Consider the following 22772-nt stretch of genomic DNA (forward strand, 5'->3'; position numbering starts at 1 on the left):
CACATTGAACATCTATTGGCTTGGCATGTCGGGACACACTCTGTTCCACTCCGTAATTGAAAACGTAATGTACATGTGCGTCAGTGAAAAAGACCAATAAAAAGGTGTTAGCATGTGGACGTAATGTCCTGTTCCAGTCTCTTCTGTACCTAAGGTCCATCACCGTTCCCTTTGGATCCCTACGTAATTCGGTGCTCTCCGATACACACGATCGAACAGCGGAGGAGTGGTACTCAAGCGTCAACTTTAGGTTACAATATCTCCTGATGTGATTAACATTTTACAATGCAACAAACGGCACTGATTACGTATTTGTTTATATGTTCAGATGTGCTAACAAAACTAACGGGGTTCCATTTTAAAAAACGTAGGTTTGTGTTAAAAAAACATACTTCCGTGCATTTTTGTATGGTTTGTATTAACCAATTACACTAGCCCCTCTCCTCACGTTCGGTCTGTGGAATCGATTCGTCAGTATGTGACGTGATTTACGAACTATATCCAGCGGTAATGTTAGGTGACTCACCCTAACAGAAGGTTTCATATAACAAAACTTTCAGACATACCCTGGCAGTTAAAGATTTTTGGCCAGGGGACAAACGTTCCAGGAGCTGGCCTCTGTCGCCGACGGAGTGGCAGAAAGGTTCTAGGCGCTACAGTCTGGAACCGCGCGACCGCTACGGACGCAGGTTCGAATGCTGCCTCGGGCATGGATGTGTGTGATGTCCTTAGGTTAGTTAGGTTTAAGTAGTTCTAACAAGGGAACCTCCCCATCGCACCCCCCTCAGATTTAGTTATAAGTTGGCACAGTGGATAGGCCTTGAAAAACTAAGCACAGATCAATCGAGAAAACAGGAAGAAGTTGTGTGGAACCATGAAAAAATAAGCAAAATATACAAACTGAGTAGTCCATGTGTCAGATAGGCAACATCAAGGATAGTGTGAGCTCAGGAGCGCCATGGTCCCGTGGTTAACGTGAGCAGCTGTGGAATGAGAGGTCCTTGGTTCAAGTCTCCCCTCGGGTGAAAAGTTTTGTTTCTTTATTTTCGCAAAGTTATGATCTGTCCGTTCGTTCATTGACGTCTCTGGTCACTGTAATAAGTTTAGTGTCTGTGTTTTGCGACAGCACCGCAAATCCGTGCGATTAGTCGACGAAAGGACGTGCCTCTCCAATGGCAACCGAAAACATTTGATCGCAAGGTCATAGGTCAACCGATTCCCCCACAGGTAAAAATGTCTGATATATTCTATGCGAGACTGGTGACGGCAGGTTGCGTCACATGACAGGAATATGTTGTCGACCCACCTAACTTGTACACTTGGCGAATGGGTAAAAAGATTCTTCTACCTTGCCCGATTTAGGTTTTCTTGTGGATGTGATAATCACTCCCAAAAAAGTGATGAAAACATAAGCGTTTGTCACATAAAATGAATAAGAAAGACCCGGAATCTTTTACAAAACATTTGGTGAAAAAACAGTTTGGATGGAGGTGGACGCGAACCTGCCACCTTTCTCCACACGACTCAACAGCTCGCGGCGCTGATTCTACGCTACAGTCCCGTAGTACGAAGCGTGCCTCCGTACACGTCATACACTGCCCAAAGACTATATACAAATACAATTATTTTACATTTAATAAGCAAATTGTACGAAAAAGACCCGCTTTCGTAGCACACACGCTATAACACTAAAAATACCACCCACAGGAAGCCTTTACCTACCGATAAGTAGTTTCCTGTCATTTTACTACAGCAAATCGTAGTTAAAACGACGGGTTTTCGACAGAGCCTCAGTTTGCTGATGTTTTGAAACAGCTTATATATTCCTACCACGTATTCTAGGAGGAAGAAAGTGCACAAAATACGATGTTACGAGCAATACAATGTGACGGCTCCTATGTTCTGTTTGTGACGTAAAACGACGTCGCACCTCATTGGCCACGTTCCTGGCCACAAGGCAAAAATCTGACACGCCAGACTAAGTCTACTCCGCAGTGTAGCGGAATGTGGAATTCCACGCTGTGACGTCGCCTGCAGTTACAGCAGAGTACAGTTCCTTATCACCAGAGTTTGCACCAGTGCCGTGGATTAGTTTCCAAACATCTCCGTAGTCTCCGTCTCTGGGAGGGGGGGGAATCACATGCTCCTTTGAGAGTGATCGATCAGTCGGATGGGGACTTCAAACTCGGCGATCCCCTAGGAGCACTAAGAGCACTGGAGTTTTGCTATTTGGGAACTAAAGTAATCGACGACGACGGAATTAGAAAGGATACAAAATGGGGCTTGCAATGGCAAGAAAAGTTTTTCTGAAAAAGACAAACATCTTAACATCTAATTGAAATTAAGATGTTAGGAAAACGTTTCTAGAAATATATTGCTAGGGTGTGGCCTTATACGGTAGTGAAACGTGGGCGATAAACAGTACAGAAAAATGAGAACTTTTTCAAATGTGGTACTACGAAAGAAGGCTGAAGATAGGCAGATTTCTCGGATAACTAATTAAGATAATTCAGGAGCAAAAGACTGACTAAAAAAGAAATAGGTTGGGAAAACACGTCATGAGCGATAGAGAAATAGTCCGTTTGGTAATGGACGAAAGAGTGGAAGGGTGAAAATTGGACAGGGAGACCAAAACTTGGCTACTGTAAGTATATTCAAATGGTTGTAGGGCACAGTAGCAATGCAAAGGTGACGAGACTTGCAAAAGACAAAAATGGCTCAAATGGCTCTGAGCACTATGGGACTTAACTTCTGAGGTCATCAGTCCCCTAGAACTTACAACTAATTAAACCTAACTAACCTAAGGACATCATACACATCCATGCCCGAGGCAGGATTCGAACCTGCGACCGTAGCGGTCGCGCGGTTCCAGACTGTAGCGCCTAGAACCGCTCGGCCACCCCGGCCGGCTTCAAAAGTCATACCAGGGTGGAGAGCTGCGTCAAACCAGTATTCGGACTGAACAACAACACTGTCGTTTTGCGTCAAGGAAGAAAAACGTTGCAATTGGGACTCTGAACGTATCCCTGGGGCTCTTCCGACCAACCATGCTACACGAATTCACTTTTCCTTTCCTGATGCCAAGCAAGAACAACAATTGGAGCCGTGCGCCAATTGCATACTGATCCTGCTGCACGAGCTGCCAGTGCCGTGTGGAAGACAGACACAAATAGCAGACACTGGCGAAGGCCATTTTAAACAGTGGCAGCAACGATGCCCTACACATCGACATGACGACGCGTTCACACTCCCCGCAAACATTTTACTGAACATTAGATGCGGTAGCCTACGATAGCTTAAAGATAATAGTTCGGACCGAAGATTTTCTTGTCATCTAATTACTCCACAAGCTGTAAACGTTGAAGAGGAAAAGAAGTAAAACATGAATGTTCCTTAAAGAGGAGAAAATGGATAACACAAAGAAATACAAGGGGAGCATCTGGAATTCTATCAGAAACCTCCAGTACGAATCCAGAAATGCACAAAAATGGTTAATTACATTCAAAATATCAGTTTCTGGAACTCTATGTTGCCGCGCAGGATTAGCCGAGCGGTCTTAGGCGCTGCAGTCATGGACTGTGCGGTTCGTCCCGGCGGAGGTTCGAGTCCTCCCTCGGGCATGGGTGTGTGTTTGTCCTTAGGATAATTTAGGTTAAGTAGAGTGTAAGCTTAGGGACTTATGACCTTAGCAGTTACGTCCCATAAGATTTCACACACATCTGAACATTTTTTTAACTCTTTGTTAACGATAAGTCCTCAGTTAAAAAGCAAAATACTATGATCAGACATACTCTCCCGCCAAGAGCGTAACTGGAAATTACTCTTCCTTATGTTGGAACAGGCGATTCTTTAAGTTCACTGGAGTAAATGTACAGGCGACCCAACGGCACTATTCCGAAGCTCCTGATAGAACTTATGGTGGATAACCTCTCAGTGAAGCGTTTCTTCTTTTTTCTGCTTTGCCAGCTACAGTAATTCTAACCTTTATGTAATGTACGATGCTACTCTATGTTGGGAACTTACATTTTTGTAGTCCACGTGGCTACAATGGCACGGACATAATTCCTTCATAGTTATCGTCCACGTGATGCTTGCACTGAAATCACTTTGAATAGAGCGCCTTGTCATATGGCACCCCCTTCGGTAGTGACCAAATGCTACCATGTACTCTTACGACAGTGCCTTGTGCAGATTCAGACAGTGCAAGTACCATGGAACTGCTGCTCCCGGCAAGTGGAACATCGTTAACGGCGATTCAGAGTATTTCTTTACTTACTGTACTCTGCTCTAAGAAATACTGTTCGTCTGATATTTCATTGTCAATGTGAAATGTTTTGATTTTCATGACAAACTAAATGATGTTAAAATTATAACAGCATATACACAGTCCATGCATGGAACTACCTGCAATTAGTCTGACGTGATATTCATTTTAAGGCTATTTCGAGGGTGTGGACGAAAAACACGAAAAATAATCAGTATTTACAGGAGCTACTAACTTCTAATGGGTCCACAAAATTATACTTTAAACTATACTTTCTTTGTAACGAGCATCAAAACGACGCTTTCCATTGACACCGGACGTCGTGTGAATACGTAGCGTTATTTTGAGGAGACTCTTCACCCTAAAAGTACAACTGTCGTCAACTCGAACGTTGGTTTGAGCACGACAGTGCTTTACTAGGCGTGGTCCTGATGGAAATGATGTACCGTTGCTTTCCTCCGACCTCTGAACTGACTGACCCAGCCAATTATGTGGGGACCTAAGTAAAGTTTGGCGATACGGAGAAGTTGGCATTTTTAACAGCAAAAATTGTCATAGGTGAAGGAAGTGAACTGACAGAACTTAGGGGGGTCCAAGATACGACCTAGGGATCCGTAACGTGGCATTTTGCACAGACCCAGCAAACCACCTGCTTCCCAAGAAAAATTTAAATGTCTATTTGTTCAAAAACATCTAAGAGAAACATCTATCTCCGAAAGTTCCTCACCGTATTCTCTGATATTCTGATAACATTTCACTCTAATACAGGCGTGTTTTTAGGTACCTCTTTCTTTCATATATGTAAACCTATATAACTTTTGAGTTTTCTGTAACTTTTCCCTGTTATTAAATTTATAAAAAATTATATATTACATAAATTACAGAATATATGCTTTAAAACACACATATGCCAATGTAATATTGTGTCAAGGTTTTGCACAGCGGAATGAAACGTGATGAAGCATTGATGTTGCGCTTCAGATCAGCACATGTCTAAATGTTCCGCTGGTTACCCTGTCCTTCAGGTAGCCCCACAACCAGAAATCACAAGAAATCGTAGGTGACCGTGCCGGCCAAGCATTTGGAAACGATAGGCTGATAATTCGATCGTTTCGAAATGTGTTTCGTAGAAGCAGGTGACCTTCACGAGCGATGTGCGGGGCTCGTCTTGCACGAAAATTGTTGAGTTCATTGCGTCTCTCTCCTGTATGGCGGGTACGACATTCTGGTGAAGCATATCACAGTAACGTTGGCCAGTCACACTGCACGTCTTTGGTCCTCGAATGCCAACCTGTTCAAAAAAGAAAGAGCCAATGATGAACTTGAGACGTGAAGCCATACCATACGGCGACACGTTAACCATACAGGGAAACTTCATGCTCAGTAGCTGGAGGTGAAGATCCCCACGCTCGGCAATTCTGTGTTTACTTCACCCGTCAGAGAAAAATGAGCTTCGCCTGTCCATAGGATGGTCGAGGGCCAGCCCTCGTCAACTCCAGTTCTTGCGAGGAAGTGGTGAGCGAACTCAACACGTCGTTGTGCGTCCCGTGGTGGAAGCTGTTGTACGATATGGATATTGTACAGGTACCATTTGAGAATGGATCGCAGAACCTTCAGTGCAGTTGACGACGGGAGTGCACTGCGACTGGCCAGATGCGTGAGACTATGAATCACGATGACCGATCACAGCCTGGTGGCCATGACTGGATCCGGACGGTAGCACTGTGACGCACGGATATCCTGCACCCCATACTCTGGACATTAATGCTACCAAGTTTGTCAGGGAACACTTTCAGTTATTTATTGTACAAGAACTAAACACTGTACAGATGCCACACATATTGCATTTTGAAGAGAAACTGTAAACTTTTTTTTACAAACATTCGGCATACGTCAATACGTTAATCGACTTCCTGCCATATCCGTCCCAGCACACAGTTTTAATCTTCCAGGAAGTTTCATCTGTCGTGTTGAATAAAGTGTGTACACGCTGTAGTCTGTAACTAATTTACGTTTCTTTCATATAGTTCAATAACTGACAACCTGTATGTTGCCAGAACTGCTGGAGGATGTGCCTCTGAATGGAAGACGAAGATGTACTTCCAGCACGATGGGGCGCATGCCCATTTCAGCACTCCTGTGAGGACTCATCTGAGAGCCATGTCCGGGAATCGATGGATCGGGGGAGGTGGCTCAGTGGCCTGGCCAGCTAGGTCACCTGACCTCAGATGTCTGGATTTCTTCCTCTACGAGAATATCTAGCAGCTGGTGTACCAAACCGTTGTGGAAACGGGTGGACTAGTCGCTAGAATTGCCGTCGCTGCTGGGACCATTACGGACACGGCGTGACACGACAATCAATGGTTCGACGATGTACTGCGTGCATACAAGCTAATGGTCGTGCATTCGAGCAGCTTCTGTGAATGCTACATGTTAAATTACCTGCTGTGTAAATCGTCCCTGGCATCAGAAACTGCCGTCAAGGACCATATGTACCATAACTAAATATATTTGTATTCATGTTCTCTCCTATTGTATTAATTTGAAAGACTCGTTTCGTAACACTCTGTAGATCCATATTATAACGTTTCGACGGCGTTGGTGGCATTAACAATTAGATTCTTCTCTGCGGTACAGAAATATATTCGTAAAACGGCTAATCCGACTGATATACTTTATATAAAAAAAGAGTATGTGAATATATAATCCCTATTAGATTAGGTGACTATGCATTTCGCAACTGAATTTTCTACAATATTTATATACTGTTCAAAACGCCGGGATCTTCTCCTGACAACTCCTACGAATGGCTGTGCAGTGAATAATAAAGAAGTAAAAAATGTGACAGCTGTATGCATTAGCATGAAACAATTACGTCACCAGATTTTCTCGAATGTACATACACAGCTTGTACCAAACAACCAGACCTTCTGAAGAGAATACGGAGTACGCCCCTAAACAAGGACCCATCTTGGGCATAAAGGACGATGGGGAGGGGGAGGTTGAATAAACGCATCCCACGGCACAGAACACTGAAGAAGAAAAAAGGAGTAAAAAGAAACTTATCAACTGATGAGTTCAAGATGGTATTGGGATAAGGTGCTGTGGTAATAGGAATCTGGCAACTCGTTAGTAGTTGTCTTTGCTTCACAATGGAATTGTGGCAGCAAGTTATAGATATGTATTGACACTGTCGCGATGATAAGCTCGAAAAAAGAATATTAAGCCTGTGGAATGAGACAGAAGTTTATAATGGTCATCGCTATATCAGGTTTGTCAGCTGTGACACACTTTTCCTGAAAAACAAATGATTCAGTCATCAAGTAGTGCAAAGAAATCCGTATCGAAGACATCAGTGCCGTCAGTCATATAAGGAACTTATCTGGCCACATTACGCAATAAGCACTGATAAACAACCTGTGCGGTCCACAAGACTTACTGCAGATGGCATCTGGTAAGAACGCTCACATTTGCAGCTCCTTCAGCTGTCTTCTGTCATGCATTAATAGGTTCTCTTTCTCAGAAGTAACTGCTCTTAAATAATGGGTCAAGTATGATGCCTTGATTGTGAGGCTGCTCAATAGCGTGGTGATCAGTGATCGTACGAAAACCGTGTGATGTGAACATTAACTCAGTTATGGAGTTTCCTGGTGACAGCAACTAATATACAACTTTTACGTTATTTAAAGTGACACTAGATGAAAATCTGATTTGGAATTTTCACTTATTGCCAACAACAACGCAGTCAATACGCTATTCCTGCCCTAACTCCCACGGGCACAGAGCAATACACGATAATTCTATCGGCACCATTATCGTTTTAAACGCCTCTGAAGGCCGTCATACTACCACTGGAAATGGAGCTTTGTGTTTAACTAAGGAAATGTGAAGCAGCTTTTGCTGGAATACTAGCTGTCGATGTCAGTAAACGTTTAGGAAGGCGTATCTTAATTCAGTGTAGGGATGGCCAAAACAACTATTTGGAGAGCGGAGACTTCTTAGCGCATCCTATAATTCGCAAACATGCACGCAGTGAGAAGTAACTTCCAAAACGCGAGCGGAAATAGGCTATCAGAGACGAATACAAATAAAAAATCTTATACACAGTCAAGCAATACCATCACTTACTCATATCTACGATAACTGGTCAGTTCCACGACTGCACAGAAATAAAATTAAATAAACTAGTGACACATGCTCAATACTATTGCCTGGCAACTACATTTGTAAAGCGCGCATCCGTAAGTAAATAGTTAGCACGAGGGTTATATATATATATATATGTGTGTGTGTGTGTGTGGGGGGGGGGGGGTGGATGGCATTATTTGATGTACATCCCAAAATACCACCAAGAGTATGTTATGATATTGATTGAAGTCAACCACATTTTTAACTTCAGGCTTTTACACTTGTTTTGCGCTGGACTTAAAATTTGTACTATTGTCATACGTAAATTAATAGCATAATTTTCTATTGCTAAGACAATTATATTTATAATTTAGATCAGGGGTAGTCAATTTTTTTTAACCTAGCGCCCACTTTTGTATCTGTCTTAGTAGTAAAATTTTCAAATTGCCTACTGGTTACACAGGAATGGCGATTTATAAAATCAGCAGGTAACTTAACTATATAAAAGCACAGTTACAACACGTTATGACAAAGAACTATAATTGTGTACCGCCTTTTTATCGTCAAAATTTTATGAAAACCTAATGAAAATGCTATTAAAACCCCTACCGCCTGCACTGATAGCTACAACGCTCACTAATGGGCAGCAGAGACCAGGTTTACTACCACTGATTTGGAACTCCTGTTTCAACCGGCCCAAACTGTCATTCAGATCAACATGCTGAAGATGTCCCTTTGAGACAGTCGAAAGTGCAAACTAAAACAATGGTTAAGTCTGGCAATATAAATCACTGTAACGAACACAACTGTCACGGCCGTCTCCAAACAACAAATTACTGCACTTCGTAAGCTACAACAACCCACTTTAGAGTTTGAAATATCTGTACATAATCGTTACACATTTGGTGGACCTATCTTATACGCTGTTTTTGTTACCATGTTACAATAAACTCAAAAAATAAAAATAAAATAAAATGAATCGAGAAACGGGCTCACGTGCACAAGAAATGTATGACAATGCGAGAAAATGAGTGTCCTGTTGAAATCACGAGTAGCTACGGCTAAATAAATTCCCCATCGAGAATGATTGCGCTGTCCTCGTCTCTTCATTATTAATCAACAGCGAGGCCTTAAGCTTCGCTCGCCGTTTAGCCTCTGCCTACATTATTATTGCTCTTGAAGCTCTTGGCACAGATCGGGCCCTTGGACCCGCTCTGACGTCAGCGGCTGCCGCTTGCAAAGGACGAGACACTTCTCACGGGCGTATATTTCAGCAGCAGCGCAATAACGCCACGATACGCAGCGCTGTATACTGGTGCAACGGGCAATCATGCGTGACACAATATGATTACGGTCTCAATAGCGACACAAAATTGGCCTGACATTGCGTTTTAGGAAAAATGATTCTCTTGCCAATACCTATGACCACATCGGTACTAGCGACCAGTACCGAATGACAATTTGAAAGTTGCCTCATTTTCTTTCAATGGGACTTCAATTTATAAATCTGAATAATAATTCGGTCTGCTGTTGCCGACACATCCTACATTTTTCCGGGCGCAAGGAATGCACGTGGAATTTTTAATAGAATTTAAAGTACAGAACCGGCATTATTATGCGATAAAAGAGAACGGTGTAAGTATTAAATCCGGTGAAATGGACTCTGGATTTTAAAACATACAGTATAAGCTTATACGATAACGGCGCACATAGAGCAAATGCCATTCACTAGAGCAATAAACTAATTTGTCTCATAAAATGGGACGTAGATTTGCCATATAAGCTTCAATAATCAGTCATATATCCTACGTAAACTAAGTATATTACATTGAGTATGAAGTTCTTTCATTCTTTGACAGTGAATAAGCAGTGTTGACTATATGCGGCAAATTTTATCTGAACTGGACGAGCCGGACTGGAGTTACGTGGACGGCTTTTACCCCTCTTCGTATGTTTTCATAAGTAACTTAAACATGTACACACATGTGCACCAAAATGCTTGTCGTCGATATGTCTTATGTAAAGGAGCTTTTCTGAATTTACCATTCAGTTTTTGTAATGAAAATGATAGGGCGCGAACGTAGGCATAGGGCTCCGCTACAAATGAATATGTTATTATATCTTTTACATTTTTCCGTCCACATTCATTGGCTTCCTCAACTTACAATCAGATAGACCTTGGGCTACGTACTTATCAGTCTGTCGCCACGACCAAGTAGTTTTCGGGGGGAGGGGGGGGGGGACGGCATTATCTCACGCAGTCCATTCAGTATTACCAGGCAGAGATGACGTAGCATTGGTAATATGATTTGGAAATAAAATTAGTGTCACATATTAGTACGAAATCGTGCTGTTCGTCAGTAATGCCCTTCATATTGACGAAGGACTTAATCGGAAGAGCAACGTCCACGAAAGGCAGGTATCCAAGTCACAACCCCTTTCTGGTACAGTTTCAAACTCAATTTATCAACACTGTTTATTCATAGCTGCATCATAATAGCATTATGACGTCATGCCAAAGCACACGCCCGCACAGCAACAGTCCTGCGTAACAAGGCGCGCTTGCTCACGAACCTCAACTGAAGATGTTCCTCGGCTCGCGCAGACTTGTTGGCGCGGTGACAGGTGCCGGGAGGCAACCAGCGGGTCGCTAGCCACAGTCGCAGAAGATTGTTGCGCAGGCGACGGAAGGCTGCAGCGCAAGAATAGCACGGTGGGTGTGAGGCGCGCGCAGCTCGGCCGCACACTGCTGCAGCATGGGGCCCGCAATTTCGCCGCAAGCACACGCAGTCGCGCACACGCACGCACGCACAGTCGCCGCTGTTGACGCGTCAGCAGGCACGGGTCCAGTGGCCGCCGGCAGACTGAGCCGACCGCGTGCGGAGGCGCGCCAGGCCACGCCGCGCAGCCTGACTCACGGCCCCCTCTCCAGCGCACAGACGCCGCGTGAGGGGTGGGAAGGGGCACGGAAGGGGGGGGGAGCCAGCCGGCAGATGGCCGCGACGCAACCCGCCCGTCACAACTGACCCAGTGTCCTCACCTACGTCACAACACATTCTCGGCCAACGCTATCTCAATGTTGGAATGTTTCGCGACTCGTAAGGCACTAGGGTCAACCACGTACGCAAGGCCGCATTTAGGCACGAATGGGGGCCCTGAAAATCTCCGCAACACTCCCAAGGTCAGCACCACGGGACAGGCGTTAAGAGGCACCACAACTTATCGCAGGGCAAGACTAAACGGCCACGTGGGGTGGCAAAAATTTGGGGGCGAAGGGCGGAAAAAATTAATTTCACGACAAACAGTGAAAAACTGTGCAAATCAGGAGAAAAAATGGAAAAGAGCAAAAATTAAAACACTGAATTGCTTTCAAAAGCATATGGAACGGTTACTTAATAAGTCTTTAGTTCTACATCTGCGTGATTACTCTGCTATTCACAATAAAGTGCCTGGCAGAGGGTTCAATGAACCACCTTCATGCTGTTTCTCTAACGTTCCACTCTCGAACGGCACGCGGGAAAAACGAGCACTTACATTTTTCTGTGCGAGCCCTGATTTCTCTTATTTTATCGTGATGATCATTTCTCCCTATGTACGTGGGTGCCAACAGAATGTTTTCGCAATCGGAAAAGAAAACTGGTGATCGAAATTTCATGAGAAGATCCCGTCGCAACGAAAAACGCCTTTGTTTTAATGATTGCCACTCCAACTCACGTATCATGTCTGTGACACTATCTCCCCTATTTCGCGATAATACAAAACCAGCTGCCCTTCTTTGTACTTTTTCGATGTCATCCGTACACCTGACGCAAAGCAGTGCTCTGGAATAGGGCGGACAAGGGTAGCGTAAGCAGTCTCTTTGGTAGACCTGTTGCACCTTCTAAGTGTTCAGCCAATGAATCGCAGTCTTTGGTTTGCTCTACCCACAATATTACCTGTGAGATCGTTCCAATTTAGGTTATTTGTGATTGTAATCCCTAAGTACAGGGCTATTACAAATGATTGAAGCGAATTCATAAATTCACTGTAGCTCCATTCATTGACATATGGTCACGACACACTACACATACGTAGAAAAACTCATAAAGTTTTGTTCGGCTGAAGCCGCACTTCAGGTTTCTGCCGCCAGAGCGCTCGAAAGCGCAGTGAGACAAAATGGCGACAGGAGCCGAGAATGCGTATGTCGTGCTTGAAATGCACTCACATCAGTCATAACAGTGCAACGACACTTCAGGACGAAGTTCAACAAAGATCTAACAACTGCTAACTCCATTCGGTGATGGTATGCGCAGTTTAAAGCTTCTGGATGCCTCTGTAAGGGGAAATCAACGGGTCGGCCTGCAGTGAGCGAAGAAACGGTTGAACGCGTGTGGGCAAGTTTCACGCGTAGCCTGCGGAAAATTGTCTCATGCCACAACTGGAGACCGACAGCGCCGACTTCATCTTTCAACAGGATGGTGCTCCACCGCACTTCCATCATGATGTTCGGCATTTCTTAAACAGGAGATTGGAAAACCGATGGTGGAGATCATGATCAGCAATTCATGTCATGGGCTCCACGCTCTCCCGACTTAACCCCATGTGATTTCTTTCTGTGGGGTTATGTGAAAGATTCAGTGTTTAAACCTCCTCTACCAAGAAACGTGCCAGAACTGCGAGCTCACATCAACGATGGTTTCGAACTCATTGATGGGGACATGCTGCGCCGAGTGTGAGAGGAACTTGATTATCGGCTTGATGTCTGCCGAATCACTAAAGGAGCACATATCGAACATTTGTGAATGCCTAAAAAAACTTGTTGAGTTTTTGTATGTGTGTGCAAAGCATTGTGAAAATATCTCAAATAATAAAGTTATTGTAGAGCTGTGAAATCGCTTCAATCATTTGTAATAACCCTGTATTTTGTTGAATTTACTGCCCTCAGATTTGTGTGACTTATCGCGTAATCGAAATTTAGCCGATTTCTTTTAGTACTCGTGTGAATAACTTCACACTTTTCTTTATTCAGAGTCAATTGCCACTTTTGGCATCACACAGATATCTTATCTAAATCATTTTGCAATTCATTTTGGTAATCTGATGACTTTACAAGAGGGTAAATGACAGCATCATTTGCAAACAATCTAAGATGGCTACTCAGATTGTCTCCTATGCCGTTAATATAGATCAGGAATAATAGAGGGCCTATAATACTTCCTTGGGGAACGCCGGATATTACTTCTGTTTTACTCGATGACTTCCCGTCTTTTACTACGAACTGTGACCTTTCTGACAAGAAATCACGAATCCAGTCGCACAACTGAGGCGATACTCCGTAGGCACGCAGTTTGATTAGAAGACGCTAGTGAGGAACGGTGTCGAAAGCCTTCTGGAAATCTAAAAATACGGAATCAATGTGACATCCCTTGTCGATAGCACTTATTACTTCATGAGTATAAAGAGCCAGTTGTGTTTCACAAGAACGATATTTTCTGAATCCGTGCTGACTGTATGTCAATAAATCGTTTTCTTCGAGGTACTACATAATGTTCGAATACAGAATATTTTCTAAAACCCTACTGCAAATCGACGTTAGTGATATAGGCTTATAATTCAGCGAATTACTCTTACTTCCCTTTTTGGGTATTGGTGTGACTTGAGCAATTTTCCAGTCTTTAGGTACGGATCTTTCTGTGTGCGAGTGATTGTATGTAATTGCTAAATATGGAGCTGTCTTCTTTGGTGAAGGAGTTTCGGAAAACCGTGTTTAATACCTCTGCTTTAGTGGCACTGTCATCAGTGACTTCACCGTTGTTACCACGCAGTGAAGGTATTGATTGCGTCTTGCCACTGTGTGCTTTATGTATGACCAGACTAAAGTACACACACTGCCTCTACCTGCCTCTAAAGCTACTGAGTACCGTAAGAAGCGGAAATTGCTCAGACAACTGTGCCACCGGGGTGGCTAGTAAAAAATATAGAACTCTCAACAGAAAATGCGAACACGGTGTCATATACTTACTTAATCGGAAGAAGGTGGATGCTGAGAAACATGAGATTTATTCCTCATTCTAAGAATACTTCAGTTAAAACAGAAGCGAAATAACTTCACGATTATAGAGATGATCTAGTTTGATGCTTCGGCATGTCTCCCATCAGTACAGCATAATTTCTTAATTAAAGGAAAAATCCATCCACGCCAGAAAAACTAGTTCCACACCTTTATTAGTCCATTTTCTTGCAATTAAATAAAATACGTAACTGATGCTAAATTTGGTTGCACTATTATATTCAATTGACTTCTGATTTCAAATGTTTAGCACATTGTTTCTATTCCCTCTATTTTGGAAAATTTCAAAAGTTGAGGACAAAAATAAGAAATTGGGGACATCTGTTGTCGTTCAGTTTTAAAGGAACGGAGGACAATGTCTGAAAAACTGAAGCTCCCCCAGAATATGAGGACGTTTGGTAACCTTAGGTTCATGATTAAAAATATAACAGGAGAGTTGCTTTGTTGTGCCGTCGAGTGGTGGTGGTGGTGGTGGTGGTGGTGGAGAGGGGAATGGGAATATAAGGGAGAACAATGGGAATAACAAAGTAAAGGTTTTTTTCTGTTCTCGCATAGGTCGGTAAAACATACAGCAACAGCCCTGACTTCCTGTTTAGTGCCACATTACGGATCCAAAGATTTGCGATCCGATTACTAACGGCATACCTCTGTACCTTACGGTTGAAAGCTGACTACAAAGCAGCTACCTGTCACAGACTTTCTCTCGTTCCACGGAGTATACAGTGATTACGTATTATTATGATCTGTTATCAGCTACTCTGCAATTTGTATGACCGTACGGAACACAGGGAGTTTGTAAATTAGTTATATAAAAAAACCTTCAATTGTGAAAAGGGTAAATAATATACAGAAATGTTTGATACAGCACTGATGGCAGTATACCTTCGTTTTATTCCCGCCTCACACTGATAGTTTCCGACGTCCCCGCTAGGTGGCATGCGTGAATGAGTTATTTCAACAGTCATCATGGAGGCGTGTAACCATGTAGAGCGTGTTGAATGTTGTTTATGTATTCATGAATCCAATATAATCATATAGAACGCCGGGTCAGGGTCAGCCAGCAGTCTCTGACGCAGTAATTGAACAAGTACGGCAGTGTAACATTCGTTGCCCGGGTAAATCAACGAGATGTGCCCACTTCGAACTGAATATGCCTAGTCTTACAGTGGAAACTACTACAACGTTATCATCGTGCAGTTGCTGCATATCTCCATAGGAATGTGCCGACTTCAATTGGACCTGTTGGAACAACGTCCTACCTACCATGATCACCTGATCTAACCGCAATGGACTTCTGTAGATAGGGGTACATTAAAGACAGTGTTTGTTCCTCCGCTTCCAGGAAAAGTCGATAACACAAGCAGTTACACCATACATTAAAACTTGTTTCATAGGAAGGGTCACTGTCACAAATTTGAAAATGATTACAGGTGGGACATTTGTCGTGTTACGAAAATTACCATACTGAACATTTCTAAATAAAACTTGAAGATGTACTGCATTCAGTGCTGTATCATTCATTTCTGTTATTATTTTCCTTCTTCACAATTATTTACGTTCTTCACAATTATTCACATTTATAAAAACCCTGTATGTCTTAAGTATCAAATGTATTACTCATGTAATAACTTAGTCGTTGTATGGTATATACACCAAATGCCAATAAATTATTTAAAAAAACAACATTCTGCCACGGCCCTAGCAGTGAGTGCGTCTGTCAATGATTTTGCCGTATTCCTTCACGTAGACTTAGTCAAGTCCCCACACATTACAATAGCACGCTCGAATAGATCCCACAACAGTCCTGTATGTGTAGGGTTACTATACTACCCATTTTTATCGGGAGACCACCCGTTTTTTAAAATCTTCCCCGACACCCTCCCCCCACTCAGTTTTCGATTTTTTTTTGCGAAACCACTCGTTTTTTTTAGTATAAAATAAAATTTTATTATTCTTTACCACTTCAATTTATTTTTAATCCTGGCTCTGGCAAGAGCCATCCAGGAATTTATCGTACTTTTAGAAATTGTTTTTTGCACGTATTTTGCCGACCGCGGTGGTCTAGCGGTTCTAGGCGCTCAGTCCGGAACCGCGGGACTGCTACGGTCGCAGGTTCGAATCCTGCCTCGGGCATGGATGTGTGTTACGCCCTTAGGTCAGTTAGGTTTAAGTAGTTCTAAGTTCTAGGGGACTGATGACCACAGATGTTAAGTCCCATAGTGCTCAGAGCCATTTGAACCATTTTTTACACGTATTTTGATATGACTTGTTTGGTCTTTAATTGGTCTTTGCTGTTGTAGAAGTCTACTCCATTTTATAGAGCACTGCCTCTAGTTTACATGAAAGGGCAAAAAACAATTTTGTCATTGTAAAAGTAAAATAATTTGTTATTAAACGTGATGCCGTAAGCTTACTTAAAGTCTCTGAAAGTGCAATGTACACTTTTTACCATATTTATGTTAATAAGTGGATGACCCAATGCAGTGGTATGTCTGTAGTTCAGTGGTTACCTCTGGAACAAGAGTCAGAGTGGCAAGCAGTGAAAAGACTGTTATTTTTAAGAGATGATAATATTATTATTGATGTCTACTCTTTGATGGAATAAGAATATATTACATAAGAACATTTTACATGATGAACGCTGCAAGTTTGGTAGGAAAAACTATTGCTCAGAAATGGTACCAATACGTGAGCTGTAGTGTTGATTGCAATGAATTTTTGAATGTGATATAGTATAATTTCACCATACCTGCACATAATGCAGCTGTAGAGACAATATTTTCTATGCTAAATGTTAATGGACATAGGGGTGGAATAAGCTCATTATTGAAAATGTACAGCAGTTGTTGAAGGTGCTGTACAACAGGAAAAATGTAACGTATTTTTTGCTAAATCTGACTTACGTGTAAAAAATGTTTCCCAGAAAAGGTCCTAGGAAATGAAAAATGTGTTAAATAAATCGCATTATCTGAACTCCCACCTGTTTTTGAACATTAAAATATGGCAACCCTATGTATGTGATTTCGTTAACAGATTGCCGGAATTTTCCCCGTAAAAGTTCTCCTTTCGCCTTCCCTACTGTCTTCAAAGAATGAGATATGCAGCAGTTTACCAGTCTCGCGTAAGGAATCTCAAAAGATCCATAGACACCTTTTACGACGGAGACACTTCATAAATTTATTTTGGGATATCAAGCAAGAAGTGGAAGGAAACGGTATAAGTTAATTGTTTAAGCGGTACGAGTTACGTTGCCAATGCGATACATGAGAATAATATTAGATGGCATGTGGACAGACTAGCACGAGACGAATATAAAATTTAACAGACATTAAGTGTGCCTAGAGCAGCAGTGATGTACTCGAAACATACAACGCCAACAATCTCCGTTTAAACTCCATGTGGCTCTACGAAACATCCGTGATAGTTATCAAATAGAAACATCTACGGATAACAGTGCAACGATGTACAGATTACGAAGTCGCAACAAAGTTACACAGCTCACTTTCCAGGGTATCGCTCAAGTTCATAGCATGTTTAATAAAAAGAAAACAATCAATCTAATACACTGACGAATTTCTACACATTTCTCGTCCAGTTCATCTTCGTACGGAACAAGAAAAGAGCAGTAGTCAAAGAGAAGCTGCGCGATTCGTCATTTTCAGTTTTTAAAAGCAAAAACAAGAGAAACATACATGTGTAAGGAATTTCAATGTTACCGTAAACTGGGACAGGTTTGCCACATTTTTTTCTTCAGCCTGATTTGTTATCTAATAACGCAAGAAACGTTTTTGAAACCACACTAAAACACGAGTCCTGCTCTCTAATTTCATAGTCCGTGGACTATATAATGAAAAACACGTTTGGCAAAGTTACCTGGTAAACTGGGCAACTTTCTTACAATCAGTGGAAATCACTAAAAATTTTACAGAATAAGAAGTTCAAAGCCTTGAAAGCAGTTTACACATTAGTATTAAATAAGTTAATGCAAAGATAGATACAAAGAAAGGGATGCAGAAAATTACATGCGAAATTCAAATCATTGGAGTAAAAAGTTAAAAGAAAAGCTTAACATTTTCATCAGGACAGAAAAATTTGCCTCGGTTTTGATTGTAATAGTTATTAATAATGCACACAATGTGTTTTACATTCTGGGATGCTTCATCTGGAACATTTGGGAAGTAAAAACTCTCCCCGCTATCTGTTATACGAAGATGACACCTCGAACTCCCCGTCTCCATAGAACTGAATAAGTTTGCCAACAAAATAGTTAAAAAAAATTTTTGTCAGGGATTTTACTGCAACAAATATTCCAAGTTTTAATTTTGTAAGAGCCTGGGCCATTCTGGCGTTAATTTAATTATGTTCACGAATGGCTGAGTTACGATCCTCAACACAGCAAAAAGCAAAATCAACTAATCCAGACTACCTAATTCTTCCATAGTTTCTGCATCTTGTTCAGGTTCAGAGTCAGACGTGTCATGTAAAGAAAACGTACAGTGAGATTCATCGCTGCTGTGATGGCTGTTTCCCCGAGTGTTCTTCCTTCTTACCAGTCCTATCAATTTGTTTCGTCACAGCGGTGCTCGGAAGAGATTGGTGGTTCATCAAGAGTGATTCATCTACAGCTTTTCCTTGTGCCTCACCGATTCTCCTCTTCAGTGGCTCTATTATTTTCGCGACAGGCTTGAAGGTAATTCATGAGTTCCATTACCATCAGCTCTATCTGCATACAGGAGTCTAGAATAAACTTCTTCAGGATTTAGTAGCCCAACGCCACATTTCTTGAACGCTGATACGATGTTCGATTTCATTTTCTCTCCTTCGTCCAAATCAATGAGAAGTTTTGCCAACAGTTTGGAAAATGCCCTTTTTTCGAGCATGTTGGAAGTATATGAGTTTCTCACCTTATAATCTGTCAGTATGGCTCTCCATTTCCTTTTACAGGGGGCAACGACTGAAACATCCAGAGGTTGACACAGATAAGAGGATGCTGGGGGCAAGAACACAAACGAACGTCTTGAGTTCCGCATGTCTGATAGCTCTTACATTCACATGGCTACTAATATTATATCCTATTAAACATTTGGGGTCAGATATATTTTTTGCCTACAACACAACGACATGCACGGCATCAAACCATCCAGTTGCTATACTGACATATTTTGTTCCTTTCGGTCCTCCTAGATGGCTCTGAGCACTATGGGACTCAACATCTGAGGTCATCAGTCCCCTACAACTTAGAACTACTTAAACCTAACTAACCTAAGGACATCACAAACATCCATGCCCGAGGCAGGTTCGGATCTGCGACCGTAGCGGTCGCGCGGTTCCAGACTGAAGCGCCTAGAACCGCTTGTCCACACCGGCCGGCGGTGCTCCTAGAGTCCACGTGTCCCATAACAACTTTGAACGATAAACCACGGAAGGGGGAAGCGTTTCTTCTGACGCCCAAGCTGCAAACATTATAGAAACACTTGCTTTGGTAGAATTTATAACTCTTTCTGGATACTTGCTTCCCCAACGAAATAACATTTTTTTTTTCTTTTTTTTCACCCTGGATCATCTGTCAAATTTGTCTCGTCATAGTTTAATATGTGGTCTTTCAAGTGACTAAAGTATGCCTTAAGCAGTTCCATTCCAACGCTAGTTATTTTTGGGTTGTGAAATCGGCTTCCCCATCGAATCCAAGAACTTTTTCACGATGAGCCGTAGATCAAGAGGCATTCCCCAATATGAACACACGAGGACGTGTTTGAGGATCTCTTCCTCTTCTTCACTTATGAGTGCAGTCGACGTCCTGGTTTCTTCAAATGGACTCATCACTTTGTTTTCAATTGTTCTTCGAGGAATATTGAACTTTTTTCTGCTTCTCCTCTGCTCATTTGCTAATTAATCACCGCAGAGGCAGCTAGCTGTAGCGTAGTGTCATGATAATTTTGACGCCTGCGTGTTCCCAGTTTGGTCCTAATGAGCCTTGGCATTTTAACAACCTGTGCAGAGACCCAAAGCGCTCGGTTAAAAAAAAAAAAATACCGTGAAAGAGGTAAGAAAAAGGCAAAATTCAGGTTCACAAAGTTGTCCTATTTTTACCAAGCTTCCTGGTGCAACATGACCACGTTATGTCAGTAAATTAAATACACCACACAATTTTATTTCTGAAAGTGATTCTGAAACGTAAATATATACTGCACCAAACAAAAGAAACAGTTTTCACTTACGTTGGAATGCGTGTGGAGGGTGAGACACTTTTGTAGACTACCAGAAAACGCGTGTTCCTCAACCCGAAAGAAAAAGCACTGACAAAGACCAGGAAACAATTAATATCTGTAAAATGCGCAGTAAATCCGTCGTTCATTGTTGCCTTGGACAGTGAGAGCACTGACGCCTCTGTTCGATGATCCAGGATCTTGGTAGGACGTCAGAGATATTCTTAGTCAAAAAGTGCAAAAGTTGCCCCGCATGGCAAAGTTGTCCCAATTTACGGTAGATTAAGACTAAAGCAAGTGCTTCATGTAAAAGATTTGTCTTAGCATACTTTGCTGTATCTTACTTACATATCACGAAGGGATGTAACGGAGGCGGTTTTATCGGAACCAAAGACGAGGTCGGCTGCTGTGCAACTGTCTTTGCGGCGTCGAAGACGTAGTTAACATATCTGAATAAAAACAGCGCTGTGTAAAAATGGTGGTTTTTTATGTGTAAAAATGAGTTTTATCGAAAATTAATTGTTTAATTAACAATTACAGAATATAATGGAATCACCCGTATTGAAAATAAAGAATAATTGCATTTCCCTAAATAATGGTATGGCATAACAGATTGCATTAAATGTTGAAGCCCTCTGGACTGCACGAAATTAAACTGGAGATCTTGAAGAGCAATCATTTCTCAAATTACCTTGTCAATTTCTTTTCATCTTGGGTACCCATTTTTCATTGTATCCACTGTGGGGAACGAACTGCAGTTGTGTTTTAAAATGGCAGCTTATGTGTGTATGATACGCAACCAGTCATATTTTGAATATGATATGATTTATTGTAGCATTAACTGGTTTTCGAGCCATTGAAAGCTTATCATCAGATGGAGATGTTACAGGAACATTATTCTCTGTACTACTTACAGCTAGACGCTAGGGTCTGGTGAATACATTATACAAGACGAATTCATTTCAGTAATGTACTCGTACATTTTAGCTAGATTACACACACGCACGCACACACACACACACACACACACACACACACACACACACACACAGTATTTAGGTGCACATGGTTTTTTCAGTAAACATACATTCAGCGTATTTAGAGGGGCCTAACTTGGATAGGACAACACGGCAAAAGCCCCGAGCCACCGACGATAAGGAGAACTATGGTACCCAATAGAAAGAAAGACAAGTAAAAAGTAAAGGAAAATTAAAATGGAAATGAGTCGCTTTAAGCGAGTTAGGAAAACCACGACAAACTAAGTCTGGATGGCCTCAAGGGGATCTGAAAAGTCGGTTTTCCGAATATATGTCCAAAGCATTTCAATTGCAAGCCTTTTTTTAAAAAAAATAAAAAGAATCTCCAGTAACAAGATAAGAATTAATGGGAATACAGTAATCCCGAAACTGTAGCTGCTTTCAATTTTTGTTTTTTAGTTTGGTAGCAGATAATTTACGTCTGGATATTACAGTTCCCAAACATGCATTTCAAAACACTGCTGTTTAACACAGTAGTAAGTTTTCCACAACAGAACTTCCTGACGCAGTGGCGTTCAAAATCCCGGTTTAAATTCCTCAGTAAATAGCTCGTGTGTGGCGACAAATTTGAGGCGATATGCTGCCAAGATTTCCGGCAATATATCTATCTTGGGCCCTTAAATGTACTATTCGATGTGTCAGACTAGGAACACACAGTCGTAAGTGGTCGTGCACAGATAATGCTGAATGCTATAAATTATTTATCACCGAAATTAATTATAGCATTAAGTAATGACGACTATATTGCCAGGTCTATTGTGCACAGTATCGTTTGATCACCAAAGTTGGTAGTGAGTCAAATCAAAATATTAGCAGCTGGAATTCCAGCTATTTCTACCGCTTCAGTACAAGGAGACGAGAAGCCAAGTATGTATGGGTGCACTGGACCGGAATTAATGATAAGAACTACATAGGTATAAAGGTGATACACCTTATTTAATTATACGTCAGGAGAAACAATTGTTTCAAACCGCATTTGAATCCGTTAATATCAAATGGTTCAAATGGCTCTGAGCACTATGGGACTCAACTGCTGAGGTCATTAGTCCCCTAGAACTTAGAACTAGTTAAACCTAACTAACCTAAGG

At 41.9% G+C, this 22772-nt stretch overlaps 1 long non-coding RNA gene across 1 annotated transcript in view; it reads right to left on the reverse strand.

The window, feature by feature from the left end:
* The window catches only part of LOC126175570 (uncharacterized), a 270723-nt gene extending 259481 nt beyond the window's left edge, over positions 1-11242 (reverse strand). The window contains exon 1 of the long non-coding RNA XR_007535594.1: positions 10967-11242. This is a non-coding gene — a long non-coding RNA (uncharacterized LOC126175570). The remainder of the gene's footprint in view (positions 1-10966) is intronic.
* Between the last annotated feature and the right edge of the window lie 11530 nt (positions 11243-22772).

This window comes from Schistocerca cancellata, chromosome 3 (assembly GCF_023864275.1).
Source record: "Schistocerca cancellata isolate TAMUIC-IGC-003103 chromosome 3, iqSchCanc2.1, whole genome shotgun sequence".
NCBI lineage: Eukaryota > Metazoa > Arthropoda > Insecta > Orthoptera > Acrididae > Schistocerca > Schistocerca cancellata.